The following is a 21,139-nucleotide window of genomic DNA, read 5'->3' as shown; positions in this document are numbered from 1 at the left end:
TCCTGTGTATCGTCGTCACAAGGCTGTGCCGCAGTGGACCTCTCTCCTTCATTATCAGTGTGCCGTGCCTACGTGTCTTTTCAAAGGGGAGCTTCGATTGCCTCCCCTTTGCCTTCCCCACGTCTTTGATGTCACCCGTGTCGCGGTTGCCCGTCCGCAGAAGTTCGGAGGGATTGTTTTCTATTGGTGTGCCTCGTGCGCAGCGCGGATATCACCCCGGTCTACCAGTTTCACCAGTATCCACTTTTCCAAGCCGAGCGTACCTTCAACCGGGTCCAGTGGTTGCATGAAACAAAGCCTGCTGTGATGTTTTGTGCTTTCTCTCCCACAGCCAGCAAGCACCAAAAAGAGGGACCACAGGCCGCACCAGTGCGAGTGACAGTCCAGATCTGAAAGGGGCCGAATTCTGAGGGTCTGAGCAGAGGCACAGGTCACCGGGGAAGGTGCACCGCCGCAAGTACAGGTGAGCGTGGGCCCCAGCGTGATGTGGCCGCTCGCTTGGTTGGTCGCACACTGCCGCTAGATGGGGAGCGTGGGTCACTGCTGGGTGGGCCCCCAACGGGCCGGGCAGGCGTCCGCTAGGTGCTCTACGTTAGAGTCAGGGTTCCGTGGGCACATTTGCGCAGCCCAAGGCAGGGTCTCTGGGCCTCGGCTCCGCCGTCTCCAAATGCTGCGCCCCCCCTCACCTGCTACTGCTGAGCCACGCTTTGCTCCGCTGACTTCGGCGAGGACGACCCCGCGGCATTCAGGCCTGGCCAGCCTGCTGGCTGACAGGAATGGCAGGCAGGATGTTTAGCAGGTGGTAGGCAGGCCGCAGCTTTGGCTTGTGCTGTCAGGTGTCCCAGTGGGGCTGCAGGCAACCAGCTACTCTACGAGGTCCTGGGCCACGCACTCAGGCCGCAGTCTGCCCCAGCCACACCTCCATGCCCCCCCAGACCACACCCCCACCGACTACCACCAAGGCAGCGCAGAACAGGACAGCGGACATTCCGAAAATGACATGGCATGTAGTGTTGTGGACAGCGGCGCTTGGCAAGGTTCCTCATTCTGACATACTGCTGCATTGGTCTGCATGTTGTGGCACTTATCTTGCCCCTACTGACACGCATATGCTAATAAAGTGTATGCATCTTCACTTGTATTCAACTGTGAATGACAATGTGTGTCTCATTTCCCATCTGGGTCACGGCCATCCATGCGCATTGATAACATTACCCAGGGAGTCCCTTTTTGTTGAATAACTGTCCCTACATTCATCCATACTTACATACTTGATTGATCATGGCCATGACACATCTGTGTGAATTAGAATGTTTAATTCACATTCAGTGGTTGTGATGAAACTGGAGCAGTACAGGGCCATGGAAACCCCACTTCACATTGTTGCCCTGTGGAGGGCCAGACAGAGTCCTTTAGGGATTGACAAGTTCAGCGGAAGTGGAAGACTTCAGTACGTAGTGTGATTGCTGTGTCATTGGTAACCAGAAAGATATGGCAGTCTATGTCGAGGTCCAAGGTGTGTGTCGCTGAGTGTATCGAGGGACAGTAGAAGGTGTTATTTCAGGGCATGATGCAGAGTGCGGAACCAAGCTGAAACCGGCCATATGGGGGAGATGAATGCTACCACTTCATTCTGAGCACAAAGCCAGATTCGTCATCATCATTTTCCTATTATGTGTCAGTTGCCGCACATGTTGGTGGTGGTGTTCTGCCTGCATCACTGTGTGGCAGTGACACATCAGGAGCCGGAGGTGGAACGTCTGCCGCACTGTGTGGCACTGACACTTCAGGGAGTGGAGATGTGGATGGAGTGGTAGCAGCAGCATTCATCAATGCCAGGCCTTGTGGTGGCATTGCCATGAAGAGGATCTGCAGGGCATGGAAGATCCCACCTACATCTCGCTGGTGTGCAGCCGTGGCAAACATTCTTTCTCCCTGCTTCCACTCCAAGCTCTCCATGATTCTCCTTATTTGTCCCAACTCCCAGCTGACATCGCTGGAGCCACTCTGACTAGACAGTTGTTCTTGGCTCAGAGTCATGACTCCAGCGATGTCAGCCATGGATTGTTGGAGAGCATGGAGCGGACTGTGGGTGTCCGTTAGGGACTGTAAGTGGTCCCTGATGAGACTTAGACACCCACGTATGGCATCTAGTTTGGCTGCCATGAGGTCGAACCCCACCAGCAGCTGATCAGCCATCTTCTCCTGGCACCCTAACACACCGTGTTGGAATGCCATGTGTTGGTCGTGGAGTTCCTGGGAGACAGCCGTGGTGGTGGGTGATTTCTGCTGTGTAGTCTGTGCAGGGGGTGGGGGCTCCTGGATGCAGCTGGGCTGCCCTGCTCCTGGGGGTGGGGTGCCTGAGCTGTCCATGAGCTGTTGGAGGGCATGTGGTGTCAATGTTGGGGAGGTCCTCTTCATCATCAGTGCTGTGTTGTTGGGTCTGCTCTGCAGGAGGTATTGATTGTCCCTCTGCAATGTGAAGGGGAGATGCAGATTTACATTGTGTTCACATGTATGTTCACACATTGTACAAGTTTACTAACAGACTGCATGATAATGTACATTGTGACTGTTTGTGAGGAGATGCCTATTTGATGTGCGACAGTAGACATTTCCACACCATCAGGGATGTGAGGTTGTACTTGTACATTGTCATCTCACAGTTTCCTGCTATGCCAAATGCAAATGGCCATTTTCTGCACACAAGCGGCAGCAGTTGTGTCCTCTGTTCTGTTGTGAAAGTGTTGCAGTTTGTACCACATTGTTGACAATGTTGAGGTGCTCGGATTCTTATGTGTGTGTGCTGCATTGTGGGTGGGTTACCCCTTCAGCTCTGATTTTGCGGGCCCTTATCCCTTTCAGGCAGTGTGCCTTTGACTTCTGTGCTTATACAGTGCTGAGATGTTGCAGGCTTGGGTAAATTGGGCACTTGGTCGGAGTTGTGACTCTTGGGCATGGTTTATCCACAGATGTGCTATACTTAATTGTGCATGTGTGCCATTGTGCCCATCTCCCCCGTGCCCCCTGTCCCTGGTCGCTACTCACCCTGTTGCTGTTGGCTCAGGTCCTGTTGTGCACTGTCCTGTCCCTCAACTCCTGCCACTGTCGCCCCAATGATGGTCCCAGGCTGGTCCTCTGTGGGGCTTGTGGGGTTCTGGTTGTCCTCTGTGCTTGCTCCGGCTACCTCCATGGGTCTTCGCAGTTGTATGTGCTTTGTTTGTGTTTTTTGCTGCCATTTTTATAGTGATTTTTTCCTGCCTGACTTGTGGGACTTGCAGGCGTGGTGCTGCTTATCGCTGTATTTTTATCGCTGTTGGGCCCATCGCTTCTTTTTTCACGTTCGGGTATATATTTTTATCACTGTCCCGGTGATTCTATCGTGGATATTTGACACATTATCGGAAATCTATAGCATGTTACCGCCGTGATGTGAATAGGATGTTAACACAGAGTTATTTTCCCGTGATAGACGGCGATATGAAACAGTGTGTTAACCTATTTTGGTGATGATTATCGCACGTTCTTGAGAATATCCCCCTATATTTACTGATTTCACTACTGCCCTACCTCCATCAGTTGAAACCGAGTAATTTTGACGACAGTTGATTCCTTTTAAAAAATGACTCATTTCACAGCTCTGAAACAACTTCCTTCAGCCAAAGCCTTGGGTAATATATTTATGCAAGAGATTTTTGATCGACATGGTTATCATCTCAGACAGAGGCCCGCAGTATGCTTCCCATTTTTGGAAATCATTTTGAAAATCCTTACAGATTGATGTAGTCCTATTCTCTGGTCCCCAGTCACAAACTAAGACAAACGGAAGGTTTAACCCAGGGCCTTGAACAATATCTCTGTTGCTTTTGTAATTCTACACTGTGATTGGACGACATTTTTGCCCTTGGCATAATTTCCTTACAATAATTTGCTCCATAGTGCCACCAAGTTCACGCCTTTCTTTTGCCTTTATGGTCTCCAGCCTAGATCCTTTCCCTCTGGTAACCGTGCCTCTCCTTTTGTCCCTGTAGCTAATAAATTCTTTCACAGCCTTCAGATTGTGCCTCTGCAAATTCTGTCTAACCTACATGCATCTGAAAAGAAAATGAAGGGGCATATCAGCAAGGGCCTGCGATAATTATCGCTCAGCGCTGTTAGCGCGAGGATAATTATCGCAGGCTAACTCTGGATTCTATTGTGGAGATAGCGTTCTATCAGCAACGCTTATCTCCCAAGCGATAGGAATCCATGCGTTAGCTGGAAAACAATGTGATTATCGCTGGAAATCCAGCGATAATCGCACTGTGACCAGCGATACCTTGCTGATAGGGCAGGGTGGTCTTAGCCACGTAATCCACCTCCCATTGGATTACATGGCTAAGTCAGATTACAAGCAGGCGTAAGGAAAGTAGCGATAACTATGGTTAGCGCTACTTTTCTTATTGTTCTGCTTGTTTGCGTACAGCTTGATAATTGGAGAAATGTCGGTTAGCGACATTTCTCCAGTTATTTTAGCATGGAACACCCACTTTGCATCTCATTAGAGATGCAAAGCTGGGCGTTGTTGTAAGGGGCGCTAAATCAGCAAAACACGAAATTGCGTGTCTTTGTTGATAAGGTGATAAAATTATCGCCACTTTTTGCCCGAAAACGGACGCAAAAGCGGCGATAAATCCATAGCGCCGCCTTGCTGATATGCCCCAAAGTCTTTTGCTGATGGCCATTGGTGACCTTTTTTACCGCCCTGGGAAAAGGGTGTGGCTCTCTGCCAGATTTCTACCCGCTCACCTTTATCAGAGCAATATCAAACCATGCTTTTATGGTCCTTTCAAGATTGTTCAGATTATCAGTGTTGACCCCAGTAAGGTGTAGTATCCTTTGTCCTGGTGGAAAGTCCATCCTGTGTTCCATTCCTTGCAGTTGAAACCTTACAGCAGTGATCATTTTCGTCTTTTCACTCAACCCTCACCACTTCAGGTGGATGGAAATCCTGAATTTGAGGTCCAGGAAATATGTGATTCCTGCTTTTTTAGGAAAGAAGCTTCAGTTTTTGATCCAGTGCAAGGCCTATTCAGCAGTTAGTGTTCCTGGGAAGATGCATCTGCTGTCCAAGTCCCTCTCCTTTTTTCAGCTGTTTCTGGACAAGCCTGGGGTTTGGGGAGGGGACATACTGTTGCACCAGCTTCCTGCCCAGCAGCAATCTCCGTTATACACTTGAGCTGGTAGAATGCAGGGTAGAGACCGGTGGGCAGCTTAGTCTCCTTTTCTATATACTTACCTTGAGGCGACCAGCCCACGGTACCATCTTTCGTGAGTCCATTCCTCTCCTTGATGGAGGTGGGTGGGTCAGGGGCCGTGGCTGGTTCATAGAGTGCAGTCAGTGTACTCATATTCTTCCTATTTCTCCTTTATCAGAACCCTTTCAGAGGGCCATAAGGCACACAGGGGCTACTGGGACAACCGTGGCCTTTTACCCCTGATGTACATGGGCCAGACCCTCTATTGTTCCCACTCATCTTTGCCAAATAAAACTTCTGCACTTGACTATCAGTGGTATTTGGGGTCAAGCAGTCAAGGCTCCCTTGGGGGGGGGGGGGGGTTTGTAGATACAGATTAGTGTACAAACAGTAAATCAACGGTCAGCCAAATACTTGCTTTTACTTGGCAAGGTAGTATTTTATTTTGAAATCTACACATTCAAATAGATGCGACATTCAAATGCAATAACACAATACCCCTTGAGGACGGGGCTCTAGTAGTTGTCAAGCGAATCCCTGTCCCACACTCCTGTGAGTAATGTGTTCAGGGTTATTCTCCATTCAATAGTGGCTGTGATTGCAAACTATTAGGCCGTACTCAAGACCTCCATTCTGACCTTTTAGGATCTCAGCCAAAAGTGTCTATGGTGCCACAGCAATGGTAGCATCTAGTCCCCTGTGAGGCGAAAGCTCCGGGTTCAGTCTTACCAGCTCTGCCGATAGGGCAGTGTTCTGTGGTGCATCGACTGCCCTCTTCCTGGGACTTTGTAAGTTGCAGGAGTTCTCATTTGGTCCGGATGATGGCTCAAACTCTAGGTCAAAGTGGTGCTGACAGTCTCTTAGGCATATGGGGTTTCATCAGTATTTAGAATCCTGTCTCAGACTCTCCATATGCGATTGGACTCACCTCCTGCATAAGGGGTCACCGATCTCGGCACATCTGACCCAAATTAAGTTCATGGTGACTCCCTCTGGCATATGGGGTCACCGCAGAGCGGTGGTGCAGCTTGGTGCTGCCTGTCCTGCGCTTCTGACACAGCACAGAGAAATGGACCTTCTCCTGAAATACGAGGGTCAGAGACAATTGCCCAATCTGTGCACAGCCTCCACCTTGCTCAGGGAATCCTCATTAAACATGGGCGTAGTGCTCCGCTCCGCCCGCGGAGTGTGCGAAGTGCTGCCTACTTCTCGGTCCGCGAAGTAGGCATAGCAGGCAGGCTACGCACACGCCACAGTGGAGCAGAGCTGCCCGCCACCCGCCTCCCGCCCGCCCTCATTGTAAAATTACTTACAATGTTAAAAGTAAGGAAAATGACTTACCTGAACTGCGGTGTCACTGGGCTCCCTCTTCCTGCTTCCTCGCCGACTTCTTCCTCACAAATGCGCATGCGCATTTGTGAGGAAGAAGTTGTAAGTGATTTTATAAGAGGGTGGGAGGGAGGCGGGCGGCGTGTAGTGGGGCTTCGTGGAGTGTGCGAGTGTACGTAGATTTAGCCCCACTCCGTAATGGTACCCACCTTATTCCATTAGTTTAGCTAAATGTTTTGCATTCTTTTTGTGAACATTTCATTTTAAAAGCAAAGAATTATCAGTCTTGCTTTCAAGCTTCTGCAAATATTTGCATCTAATTGAAGGGCATTCTGAGAGCAGTATACATAGCTTCACATTGCTAAGAATTGAAAAAGTGTGTACACATTTTCATACTCTAACCACTGTCAGGAGTGCAGTCTGATCTTACAACATTTACTTAGAGCGCTCACCCTAATAATAAAGCCTTTTTCTTTTAATGTACGATAAATGCAAGTTTGAACAGCATTAATGCATGGACACAAATATTGCCTTTATTGCAGACAATGCCTTTCCCTGATCCATAGTGTGGTAATGTAAACTGACAGCCAAGGGAATTGTGCTGTAGAGGGTTGGGTCTTCTTGTCCCACAGACAAAATATGCATGAAAACTTGCTGCTCTTTAAATCAAAAGAAAATATGTCCTGGGAGTGGGGCTACGGGAATTACACATCCCTGGGCACAGTTTGACAACTATGAGTGTTTTGATTACTAAAGGTCTTACTGTGACAGAGATTTTCATCTGGGTTTTCTGTTGGGTCAAGCTGTGGTACAATGTTTTAATTCCTCTTTTGCTTTTGAAGATAATAAATTTCGTTTTAAAGTCTTGTACAGGGATGCCAATATAATTTTTGGGTTCTTTTTCTTCATTTGGAGTTCCCTACTTACCTCAGCTGGACAAACACATGCAGCGTGCACCATTAATAACTCAACTATTGCAAGGCCTGTTGCTTTCAGTTTCAATTGTAGAATGTGCTGCACACACCTCGCCCAAGGACTGTGTATCAATTGGTGAAGAATTTATTGAGGCAAATGTACAAGAAAGAATAGCATATGACACTAAATATATTATTAAAAGGGCTGGGTGGAAGGAAAGGAAGAAGGGAACAGGAGAGGATGTATACAAACAGAAAAGGGATATGAATAGGCCCAAATGGAAAAGAATGTTTACCAACCATAATGCTTGCCCCCATGGCCTGTCTTATTTCATGGTTCATCACTTGTACGATGTGATAGGAAGACCAGACTGCTTTCCTAAAGCTGTATTTCCACTGCCTCGGGCGACTTCATTATCCCACATGAAATGGACTTCATCAACATACCCCCTACTAAAACTACATGTACGTGTTGTTTATTGTGTGCATGATCAGCAAATGGACTAAGGCATGCCAATTCAAGAACAGCAATGCACAAACTATTGCCAAATGCCTCCTGAAAGAGTTCATAGCGCTTTTGAGAATCTATGCTTTTGGGTTCTGAAAATGGACCGGCGTTCATCTCACATGTGATTGAGGGGTTGTGCAAGGGGCAAGGAGCCACACAGAAACTACATGTGTTCCACGGAAACTACCAAGTGGGAATGGTATCCCAAGTTCATCCTGAAGGGCTGCACGTGCTACACAGAGGAGAAAGGACGAGTGTGTAAGCGGGCCCCAAGGATACATCACCTGAAGAATGTCTGGAAACATCGACGCCCCAACCCCTCAGTCTACAAGTTGTGACAACGAGACATCTTTACCTTTTCTTCACTTTGTTTCTTCATATCGAATGTGCCTAAGTAATAAGAAGTGCTTTCAAACCTCTCAAATTACTTGAAGACAGGCACCAACAGTTACTTTTTCTGTTTAAAGGGATCATCTCTGAGGCTCTACATTATTATTCAGCAGACTTTTTTGGAACATAGTACAGACGCAGTAGAAGATAAGACATTCTTCCAACTAGTCACACTAGCCACACGTACCAACGATTGGAACAATGCCTCAAGACTTGCTCAAGACTTTCAGAACAATTAGAGAAAATGATCATGGGTGCTACTAGCAGCATTGACCCCCCATTGCCGCTATTATAATGACTTTTGTACCACATTGAATAAATTGCCAGTGATAAAGACGGGACAGGGGGACAGTTGGCGGAGCATATGTTACAATGTCATAAATGTTTGTCCTAATGTACAATATCCTCTTCTGTAAACACACTGAGTACGTAGCAGTTGCACCTCCTGAGAACTGCATAATTAGCAAAGGGAAAACAAGGATAGAACAGGGAATGCGAATATCTTAGCACTTATAGAAGTTGTAGAAGTAACAATAGGACCACACTAAATACGTCTACCATTACCAAATACCTGAAAGACCTGAAAGGTATGCTGTAAGGATTTTGTTCACATTATGAACAAGAGGAGGGAATGAGAGAGTGTAGATTTTATATCATAGGGGGCCCCAGGCCCGTTCTGTCCACACCTGAAGTATGTGACTCTTGTCCTTGCCCTGCCAGCCTAATTTGTAGGCCATATTAAATTGACTAAATTGACCAGCGGGTCCTGTGTTACTGTATGACAAATACCCTGGGACATCCTTACCACTCAGCCAGCATAAAACCCCTGTGTAGGCCCTTCTGTTCAATATGTAGGCCTCTTTGTTAAATTGACCATAGTTCTGCCATTTTACTGTATAGCAGGCTGAAGGCAGGTCTGACCCAAATCATATCCAGCTCCTCTTTCTGCGATGCCTCCTGCTCCAAACTAAGAGCCCCCACCCTACCCGTGTGCCAAGTGCACTAGCGCAAAGTTCAACATCCCCCTGTTCTTTCGACATGCAGCAGACTGCTTCCTGGGCTGGTACATGCTTTTAAGGAAGTGGCCACCGCAGATGTGTCAAGTTAAAGAACAGAGGAGATTTATACATGTATATATTGAATTCCCGTACATTACCCATATTTCTGCTTGCATAGGCAACTTACGACAAGCAATTGGCCTGAGAAACTGACCTTTTCACCTAGTTTACGGTCAGCATTAAGTGGGTAAATGACGAGATGTCTGGTGAAAAATTACAGACAAAGCTTTTTGGGGTAGCCTGACGTAGGTAGAAGTGGCGTGAGATGATGCCGCTCATAGCCTAAAAATGATATAAAAGGGGAGCCCACACAGTCATCGGCGGACTACCTCGCTGTCTGTATGTAGGTAACAGGCTGTGCAGCTTTTTCCCCAAGAGCTAAGAGCTCTTGTCTTCGCTTGCTTAAAATGTCTTGCTCTGCTTTGCTTGAAGTATCTTGTTCTACTTTACCTATATGAAATGTCATGTTATGTTTAACCATTGTTCTCTTCACTTTTGCATTTAAAATATTTTGTATTGTAATTGTAGGATTGCTCACTCTTGGGTAAACGTGAATGTTCCTAGGTAGAAGTGTTGTACGTTCTGAGAACATTTTCCTTGATGTAACTTATGTTTCTCATAATGCATTTATAAATGTGTCTTTGAGGTTTAGTCTTTCTCTCTCTCGGACAGTAAATAGTTTTAATATGGAAATACCAACTATTCCATGTCACTTTCTGGATTCTGTATTGTAATGTCTTTTTCTTGATGTTTCTTGAAGTTGCACCTTCTAAATAAAGCTGTTAAACTTTCAGCCTCAGTTTCCATGGCTCACATATCTGTTTCCTTTGTTTTTAGAGCGAGCATTCCCAGATACCCCGGCTCAAATTAAGGTGCCCCTTTTGTCCCTAACTCACTCCCTCGCTCACTCCGTGAAGGCTCCCGGGGGCTTTGTGCACAGCCCCCTGCCCTCTTGACCCTTAATAAAGCTTCCCTCCAACACTCCGCATAGCCCCACTACGCCTACTACGCCCAGATTTAATCCTCATGCAGGGCTCCCCGCTGCACCTCTCTGCGTCCAATGCTATCCTCTCCCTCACAGGGCACACTGGTCTTAGAAAGCAGGCAAGTGATGGTGTCCAGGGCAGGCGATCTTGGTGTCCTCAGTGATGTCACCTCACCCAGCATGGAGAATAGCAGGCATTTGCCCTCAGTCCTGGTCACAAGCAGAAGGCTTACAGAGCTTCCCCTTCTCACACAGCCCATCTGGTTGTTTGGCAGAAGACCAATTTTTGGGGACTTAATCTCCCCTTTGAAGGAGCCGGGTTCCACATTCTAGACTTACTCTGGAACCCTTGGCCGATGGACCGTTGGTACCTGCTTGAGAGTGAAGAGGGGAGGAAAACCATTCACTAATCAGGTGGCACAATTTTATTGAACTATGACTCAGAAGAATCACTGACTCCTGAATAAAGTTTAGTTAATTTATTACAAAGCCAAAAACAACTAGACATACAGACACCTAAAGATGAGGGTGTAAAAGTACATTGGAACTAATACAAAGCCAAACCTATGGGTGAAATTAAGTTGGGGAAGCATACAAAGACTAACCAGTGTCTCTTGTTACGGTAGGTATGAAGTACTTCCCTATTCTCTCTTCCCGTTTGTAATAGCCATACATATTCAGGTGCTTGTAAGCTGGAACTTCTGAAAGCACTACATCGTAGTTGGAGAAGTAATATTCGTAATAACCTTTACCATAAAACATGCTAATCAGTAAACTACAGGTGGTACAATATGTCAGTGGCAGGTGATGATAATGGATGCCCTCCTCAACAGACTCTGGTAGCTGCATACACACATAACAATCTCTCACATCCATCGTATTTACATACTCATATCAATCAATCAATCAATCAATCAAGACATTTGTAAAGCGCACTACATACCCGTGAGGGTCTCAAGGCACTGGGGGGGCGCTGCTCCTGATCGAAGAGCCAGGTCTTGAGGAGTCTTCTGAAGGCCAGTAGGTCTTGGGTCTGCCGTAGGTTGGTGGGGAGGGTGTTCCAGGTCTTGGCGGCGAGGTGGGAGAAAGATCTGCTGCCAACGGTCGTTCTTCGGATGTGGGGGACTGTGGCGAGGGCGAGGCCGGTGGAGCGGAGCTGGCGGGTGGGGGTTCAGAAGCTGAGTCGTTTGTTGAGGTATGCTGGGCCTGTGTTGTGGAGAGCTTTGTGTGCGTGGATGAGGAGCTTAAAGGTTATCCTCTTGTTGATGGGGAGCCAGTGCAGGTCTCTCAGGTGGGGTGAGATGTGGCTGTGGCGGGGGATGTCCAGGATCAGACGTGCCGAGGCGTTCTGGATGCGTTGCAGTCATCTTAGGAGCTTGGCCAACGTTCCTGCGTAGAGGGCCTTTCCATAGTCCAGCCTGCTGATGACGAGGGCCTGGTTGACTGTTCTTCTCGTTTCGGTGGGGATCCACTTGAAGATCCTGCAGAGCATTTGGAGGGTGTTGAAGCAGGATGAGGAGACGGCGTTGACCTGCTTAGTCATGGAGAGGGTGGAGTCGAGGATGACCCCTAGGTTGCGTGCGTGGTCGGTGGGTGTCGGGGCTGTTCCTAGTGTTGTCGGCCACCAGGAGTTGTCCCAGGCTGAGGGGGTGGAGCCGAGGATGAGGACCTCCGTCTTGTCCGAGTTCAGCTTCAGTCAGCTGTTCCTCATCCATTCGGCGACGGCCTTCATTCCTTCGTGGAGGTTGGTTTTGGCAGTGTGAGGGTCTTTGGTGAGGGAGAGCATCATCTGGGTGTCGTCGACGTAGGAGATGATGTTGAGGTCATGCTGTCAGGCGATGTGGGTGAGGGGTGCCATGTAGATGTTGAACAGCACCGGGCTGAAGGAAGATCCCTGGGGTACACCACAGATGATTTTGGTGGCATTGGAGCGGAAGGGGGGAAGGCAGATGCTCTGAGTTCTGCCGGAGAGGAAGGATGTGGTCCAGTCCAGGGCCTTCTCTTGTATCCCGGCGTCATGTAGGCATGTTCGTAGTGTGCGGTGGCAGACCGTGTCGAAGGCGGCTGACAGGTCCAGTAGAATGAGGGCCGCTGTTTCTCCGTTGTCAAGCAGGGTCCTGATGTCAACGGTGGCGGCAATGATGGTGGTTTCGGTGCTTTGGTTGCGGTGGAACCCGGACTGGGACGGGTCCAGGATGCTGTTCTCCTCGAGGTAGCGGGTCAGTTGTTTGTTGACGATTTTCTCGTTGACCTTCGCCGGGAGTAGGAGCAGGGAAATAGGTCAGAAGTTCTTGAGGTCCTTGGAGTCCGCCTTGGGTTTTTTGAGGAAGGCGTTGATCTCGGCGTGTTTCCAGCTTTCCGGAAAGGTTGCTGTCTCAAAGGAGATGTTGATTACTTTCCAGAGATGGGGTGCGATGGCTGTGCAGGTTTTGTTGAAGATGTGGTGAGGGCATGGGTCTAACGGTGATCCGGAGTGGATGGTGTTCATGATATCACTGGTGTCCTCGTCGTTGATGCTGGTCCAGGAGAGCAGGCGGTTGGTGCAGGTGGTGGTCGTTGGGGCGATGGTTGTCGGGGTGGTCGTGGCGTTGAAGCTGTCATGGATGTCGGCAATCTTGCAGTGGAAGAAGGTGGCCAGCGAGTCGCACAGGTCTTGCGGAGTCGGGATGTCATTGGTGTTAGAGCAGGGGTTGGTGAGTTCCTTCACGATGTTGAAGAGCTCTTTGCTGTTGTGTGCGTTGTTATCTAGGCGGTCTTTGAATGAGGCCCTCTTGGCGGCTCTGATGAGTTGATGGTGTCTGTGGGTGGCATTCTTGTGGGCTGCGTAGCTGTCCGGTGTTCGTTCGCGGAGCCAGTTTTTCTCCAGTTTTCAACATGTTCGTTTGGAGGCCTGGAGTTCTTCGGTGAACCAGGTGGCTTTCTTGCTGGTGTAGCTGTTGGAGGGTGTCTTGAGTGGGGCGAGGGTGTTGGCGCAGTCGTTGGTCCATTGTCTGAGGTTGCAGGCGGGGGTGGGGTCGGCGGGTGGGCTCTGGGCGAGAGTGGTGGTTAGCTGGTCTTCGGTGACTTTTCTCCAGCAGCGGCGAGGCATCTGTTGGGTGTGGTGCTGTGTGATGGCCTTCATGAAGGTGAAGTGGATGCAGCGATGGTTGGTCCAGTGGAGTTCGGTGGTGTGGTTGAAGGAGACGTGGGGGCTTACGGTGAAGATGGGGTCGAGCGTGTGGCCGGCGGGCTGAGTGGGTGTTGTCACGAGCTGTCTGAGTCCGAGGTTGGCGAGGTTGTCGATCAAGTTGGTGTCGTTGTTGTTCTCGCAGTGGAAGTTCAGGTCCCTGAGGAGGATGTAGTCTGTGGAGGTGAGGGAGTGTGTGCTGATGAAGTCGGTGATGGAGTCGCTGAACTGTGGTCGGAGTCCGGGGGGTGTGTAGACGAGGGTTCCTCTGAGGTGGTGTTAGCGTCGGTGTGGATCTGGAAGTGCATGTGTTCGGCGGTGCTGAGGGTGTCATCGGTGTTGGTCGAGACTCTGAGGGTGTTCCTGTGAACGATGGTGATTCCTCCTCCTATGCCGTTGGTGCGGTCCCTGTGGGTGATCTTGTAGCCTTCCGGGATGGCTATGGCGATGTCGGGAGCTGAGGTTGGGTTCAGCTAGATCTTCGTCAGGAAGGCGACGTCTGGGGAGGTAGAGTCAAGAAGGTCCCAGAGTTTGATGGCGTGTTTGCCGGCGGAGCGGGTGTTGAGGAGGATGCATCTGAGGTAGTTGGGTTCTTTGGTTGGTGGTTTGGCGGGCCGGGTGCTGGTGAAGGTGCAGTTCCAGCAGGTGTAAGGTCCTTGGGTGTGCTTCAGGGTGGGCCGATAGCAGGTGTGTTCTCGTCCGGGGTTGAGTGCATGAAGGGTGCTGGCATCGTAACAGAGTCGGGCGTTGTGGTGTTCGTGGGGGCTAGGGGTTCTGGCGCTGGGCGTGCTCCAGGCGCGGATGGGCGCAGATGGGCTTGACTTAGCCGCGGCCGTACAGCAGCCGCCAAAAGAAGGGGAGGTGGGAGGGAGGAGCAGCTGGGAGGCGGGAGCGGTCGAATGGGAGCGGGGGGGCAGGGCCGCAGGGGACACAGAGGCGGGAAGCTGGACCGGCGAGGGTACAGAGGCAAAGACGGGCACAAAGGGACAAAGAGGAGAATAAATACAGTAAATATAATACTAAACACCAGAATGGCACAAAAAGGGTACAAAAGCACAATAAAACACAATAAAACCGGCAGAAGCGCGAAAAGCAGGCACAGTGAAAAACGGCAAAAGCAGACCTAAGGCCTACCACTGGCCACCAGGGATGAGGTGCAGGTGGTAGCCTACGGGTGGAGGCGGGCCTCGAACTTGACAGCAGCTGGGCTGGAGCACGGGCGCAGTCCGGTGGAGCTACGCGGCGTGGGGAGCGACCTACCTGGAAGCAGGGTCAAGGGTCGCTCCCTTAATTGCGCAGTGGCCGCCATAAGAAGGGGAGGTGAGAGTGAGGAGCAGCTGGGAGGGGGGAGCGGTCGAATGGGAGCGGGGGGGGGTGGGGACGCAGGGGACGCAGCGGCGGGAAGCAGGACCGGCGAGGGTACAGAGGCAAAGATGGGCACAAAGGGACAAAGAGGAGAATAAATACAGTAAATACAATGCTAAACACCAGAAGGGCACAAAAAGGGTACAAAAGCACAATAAAACACAATAAAACGGGAAGAAGCGCAAAAAGCAGTCACAGTGAAAAACAGCAAAAGCAGACCTAAGGCCTACCACTGGCCACCAGGGATGAGGCGCAGGTGGTAGCATGCGGATAGAGGCGGGCCTCGAACTTGGCAGCAGCTGGGCTGGAGCACGGCAGCCGCCACTAGAAGGGGAGGTGGGAGGGAGGAGCAGCTGGGAGGCGGGAGCGGTCGAATGGGAGCGGGGGGGCAGGGCCGCAGGGGACACAGAGGCGGGAAGCTGGACCGGCGAGGGTACAGAGGCAAAGACGGGCACAAAGGGACAAAGAGGAGAATAAATACAGTAAATATAATACTGAACACCAGAATGGCACAAAAAGGGTACAAAAGCACAATAAAACACAATAAAACGGGCAGAAGCGCGAAAAGCAGGCACAGTGAAAAACGGCAAAAGCAGACCTAAGGCCTACCACTGGCCACCAGGGATGAGGTGCAGGTGGTAACCTGCGGGTGGAGGCGGGCCTCGAACTTGACAGCAGCTGGGCTGGAGCACGTGCGCAGTCCAGTGGAGCTACACGGCGTGGGGAGCGACCTGCCTGGAAGCAGGGTCAAGGGTCGCTCCCTTAATTGCGCAGCGGCCGCCATAAGAAGGGGAGGTGAGAGGGAGGAGCAGCTGGGAGGCGGGAGCGGTCGAATGGGAGCGGGGGGGGCAGGGCCGCAGGGGACACAGAGGCGGGAAGCAGGACCGGCGAGGGTACAGAGGCAAAGATGGGCACAAAGGGACAAAGAGGAGAATAAATACAGTAAATACAATGCTAAACAGCAGAAGGGCACAAAAAGGGTACAAAAGCACAATAAAACACAATAAAACGGGCAGAAGCGCAAAAAGCAGTCACAGTGAAAAACAGCAAAAGCAGACCTAAGGCCTACCACTGGCCACCAGGGATGAGGCGCAGGTGGTAGCCTGCGGATAGAGGCGGGCCTCGAACTTGGCAGCAGCTGGGCTGGAGCACGGACGCAGTCCGGTGGAGCTACGCGGCGTGGGGAGCGACCTGCCTGGAAGTAATTTTACATAAGAATTCAACTTATAATCACCTTTAGACAAATCTACATGCAGCAAGCAAATAGTTTTTTCAACCATAGTATTATCAGCCCCTACTATACCCTATTTTGTGCTAGAAGTGGTGGATGTCCCTTGTACTCCCACCCCCTCAGCTTCTGCTTTGTGTGAAATTTTTACAGACATAATAATAACTACCACAATGACTATAATGACTCCTACTATAAGTTCACCTCTTATACACTTGGCCCAACGATTCGAATTTCCAGACTCCGTCTTCAAACAATTTTAAGATACCACTGCAAGAGGATCACTGCAAATTATCTTTCTCTGTCTCTCACTGTTGGCCAACAAAGTTTATACACAGTTCCTTGAAGTCACGGAAATCGTTTCACAGTTCATTGGACAGCTATTTACACAGTTCAGAAAGACTTCCCTAGCCCTCTTTCTTCTTCTACGGAGAAATCCCTACCTTTATTGTTCTTCCACTCGGGCCTAGGTTATCTTCTTTTTTTTATAAATTATATTTAACGAGTGTACGACTTGTAATATCATCATAGACAGTTACATGTATACAAAAATTCGAGTTTTGCGCCACAACTGATTTCTCTAGTATCATTTCCCAGTTCCCTCGTGATTGCCACCGTTAATTTCACCAGTAACTGGTACAGTGTTTCTTTAGCTGTCATCCGGCGAAAGGTCTCCTGGTGTCAGTGTACAAGTATTCCCTCTAAATTTGTTCAACACTCCCCACACCCGCACCCACTTTTTGAGACACTCTCTATTTACATATACTGCCTTTTCAGCCACAATTGCCCAATCCATGTCATTGCACCATTCTATATATGCTGGCGCAGTCTTCGCCCCCCAGTGTTTGGCAATGTTGCGTTTTGCTATCGTCATGCCCAGTGTCGCCCAGTCTTGGGCCTTGCGATTGGGTCTGTGGCTGCGATTGAGGTCTGTGGCTAGATTAACTTCTTTTGAGTAAAAGTTTTATCTACAGTTCACAGTTCAATCAGCAGTCCCTTATAAGGTCAGAGCCAGTATTATCAATGACACGCTGTAAAATATCCAGATGAACAGCTGCAATCTCCTGAGCTGGTTGATACCCAAAAGGTGGAAATTAAAGATTCCTCAGCATCAGACTTCGCATACCACTCAATATCGGAGGATTTGATACAGTCACTGTCAACACTCCATTGGCTTATTTTCTAGGGACTAATAATTCGATCTCAATTTTCAGTTCTAAAGCTCTGTGAATAACTCGTGTGGACCTCAGCCTCCCGGACCTCACTGTTTCCGGCATTTGTAATCAGATAAGTCCACTCCGGAGCAGTGTACCTCCGGCATGGTACTCTTTATCTCCTCGACCTTCTCAAACACCCTTGTGATTGCTCTGTGTTGCTCAATTCAGATTCAGATGTTTCAGACACAGAGTCAAGGTCTCTTTCAGATGCAAGCCTCAAGTTCTTCCTTTTCTGTCTCACAGGCCATGATTCTCTTGCGACTTCTGCTCTTGTTTCGTTGCAATGTTACTGTCTCCCTCAGAGTCAATACCTGGGTCTTGTGTAGGGTGACCCCCCCCTCAGCTGGTGGGTAACCAGCCTTTTCAGGAACCCCCACAGCTTGGCTTGGGCTCTCTCCTAGTGGCCTCGCGACCACGGGTGTATTTTCTTCAAGGAGAGTAACTGTTTCTTCTGAGGGTCCTGAAACTCTGTGGGTATGGGAGGTGGGTATCCAGTTCGGCAGGCCTCTGCACTTTACAGCTGTATTCTTCACCAAAATCACCTGGTACGGACCTAGCCAACAGGCATCAAGACAATTCTTCCTCACATGCTGCCAGACAAGTATCCAGTCACCTGGACACAGGTTGTGACAGAGGTACTTCGTGGTCAGTTCAGTCACAGCTTCAACCTGGTGAGACACAGAACAGACCACTTCAGCCAGTCCTTTGCAATAATCAAGGATCAAATCATCGGTGATGTTTATCAATGCTGTGGATGTCACCGCTGGCAAGCACATCGCCCTCCTCATTAATATCTCATGAGGCGAGAGTCCTGTTCTCCTATCTGGAATGCTACGCACACTCATCAGTACCAAGGATAATGCATCTAGCCATTTCAAAGACGTTGAGGAGCACACTTACGCCATCCTCGCTTTGAAGGACCCATTTATCTGCTCCACCAGAACAGACACCTCTGGCCTGTAACTACAGAGCAATCTCTGGTCAACTTGTAAAACAGTACACAGCAGCTTTATAAGCTCACTGTAGAAATGCGTTCCTCTATCCAACACCAATGAAGTTGTAAATCTAAAGCAAAGAATGAGTTCCCTAAGCAATACCTTTGCCACTGTGAGACTATAACACCTTTAGTTGGAAATGCCTCGACCCATCGTGAAAAGACACACACCACCATCAACATGTACCTAAGTCCATTGCACCTAGGCATCTCAGTGAAATCGAGTTGGATTCTGTTGAAAGGACCCCCTGACCTTCCAATGTGACTCAAAGCAACCAGTCTTCTTCCCAGTATTCATCTGTTGACACGTAACACATCTGTGACGCACTGCTTCCGCAAACACATGAACTTGTGAGTTAAACCAAGTTTGTCTGAACACTGGCACAATGGCATCTCTCCCAATGTGAACAGTTCCATGAATCTGCCACGCCATAGGGCTCAGTAAACAATCCGGCAACACTGCTCTACCATTGGTTGAAACCCAAATACATTCCTTCCTTTTCTCGCAACCTGCTTTAATCCAACCAGCTTCTTCTTGATCTGACACTTCTCCTTGCAGACGCTTGACCTCATCCCAAGTGTCTCCTATGGCTAGCATCATGTTGAGCTTGGTTCTTTGTGTGCTCTCTCCTGCATAGTGCCCATTAAAAATGCAACCTTGTTCTGCACAGAAATGTGCAACCTCATCTGTGTATCTGTTGCCTTGTGTAACGAAGTCCTCCCCTTCCCATGAACAGCGAACTTGACCACAGCTATTTCCTTCGGTCGCTGCAAGACTTCCAACAGTTGTCTCACATATTCCCCATTTCTGATGGGAGATCCAGATGATGTTAAGAACCCCCTCTGTGACCATAGCTGTCCAAAATATCGAACTGCACTGAACCCATATTGGCTATCAGTGTAGATGGTGACTCTAATTTGATCAGAAACAAGTCATGCACGTGTCAAGGCCAGTCGTGGCCTGCATGGCTCGCGGATAGGGGGCAGGGGGTCAAGCCAATACTTGTTTAACAAGAGGGAAACCTCTTTTTGACAGAATCGGGTGAGCTATTTGGAAGAGTCCAGTTTGGAATTCTGCCTCTAAAAGACCCAACATTTAGGGCTTCATTAAATAGACGGGAGTTTGGCAAGATTGGACCAATTCAATGAACGCCTCGGAGATCTGGGTGCAGCGCTCTGCTATTATTTGGAGAATAAAAGCAAGAATAACCTGCTCATAGAGTATGAACTGGTTATTCGTCAAATGATGTGTCTTGGTTCTCATCATCAGGAGCTCAATTGAGTGTGGAACATAAACAGTAAGAGGATGACCCACCACAATGCTTTCACAACTTTTAATGCAGACAACAGTTGCAGCAATGGATCTAAGACATCCAGACAATGCTGAAGGCACAGGATCTAATGTAGCTGAGAAGTAAGCCACTGGTCTACGGACACACCTATGTGTCTGGGTGAGTACAGACAGTGCACAACCCACCTGCTCACAGCAGGATAGTGAAAATGATTTGTTGTAATCAGTCATTCCCAGAGCCGGAGCACAACACAGGCTCTCTCTCAGCTCCAAGAAGGCAACCAAACAGTCGCTATCCCATGGTACCGGATCACTCACATCCTTGTGCATCAATCTCTGCAAGTTTTAGCCTTTAATGAAAGTTGGGAATCCACTGGCGACTGTACAGTAGCCAACCATTCCCAACAACTTCCTGACTTTCTCTTTCATTTTCATGATCGCCTCAATGCGGTCTGGTGACACCTTCCTTTTGCCTTTCTCAATTAAATGACCCAAATACTGGACTTCAGGCAAACAGTACTGCAACAGTTTCACTTTGGTCAAATCCACATCATACTTCTGGGTCAATTCTGTCAATTTCTCATGTTCCCCTATCGTCTTTCGAGTGATATATTTTTGCCACGAACAGCAGCTCATCTTGCACATAAAGTTCTATCGTTTCCAAAGGCAGACTTCCACTGATTAGCTCATCCGTTTCTGCTTTCAATCTCACTACATCTAGCACTTTGGCCTTTACTACAGCCTTGACTGTCCCCTGACTTAACACACTACTCTGTTCTTCTCTTTCACTGCTCTGACTCCTCTGACTATTTCCTGCTACTGTTATCCGTGAGACATGCTGATCTCCACTCCCCTCTGAGATGTGTGATCCAGTTGAACCATCCTCTGTAGGTGGATTTGCTTGTGTTTTTACAGTTAGCTATTACCGTTTTCACTGCCGCGGTTAGTAGCAGGTCAAGTAGGTCTTTGTTGGGTGCGGTACTTAAGTCTGTGCTCATAACAGCCATGGAAAGTGTGGAAAATTCCCTTGTTAGTGTACGATCAAACACATCTTCAATGAACCCAAATATTTTCTCCCAGAATGATTTTAGTGTTGGGCAGTGGAGGATGAGGTGTGCTAAGCTCCCGGTTTCCCTGTTACAGTTCCAGCATATCACGTCATCCCTGAGGCCTAGTGAGAATAACTGGGCCGGAGTCCAGAAGGCCGTGTGAAGCAGCCAGAATTTTGTTTGTGAGAGCACGGGGGATATCTTGTTACGTGAGGGTGAGCTGTATATTGTGGCCCAATCTTGTCTGCTGTGTTTGTCGTTCGTTTGTGCCTCCCAGTATGCAACCGTCTTATCATTAAGCTTAGAGGCTTGGGGGCGGTGGAGTTTGTAGAGGTGTGAGACCTGGTGACCCAATTTGTTAATGCTCGAGACAAAACGGGAGATTGATGGTTGTGAGGCGGATAATTT

Source organism: Triturus cristatus, chromosome 3_2, assembly GCF_964204655.1.
Source record: "Triturus cristatus chromosome 3_2, aTriCri1.1, whole genome shotgun sequence".
Taxonomy (NCBI): Eukaryota; Metazoa; Chordata; class Amphibia; order Caudata; family Salamandridae; genus Triturus; species Triturus cristatus.
The sequence above is the reverse complement of the archived record's forward strand: the minus strand, read 5'-3'. Positions refer to the sequence as shown.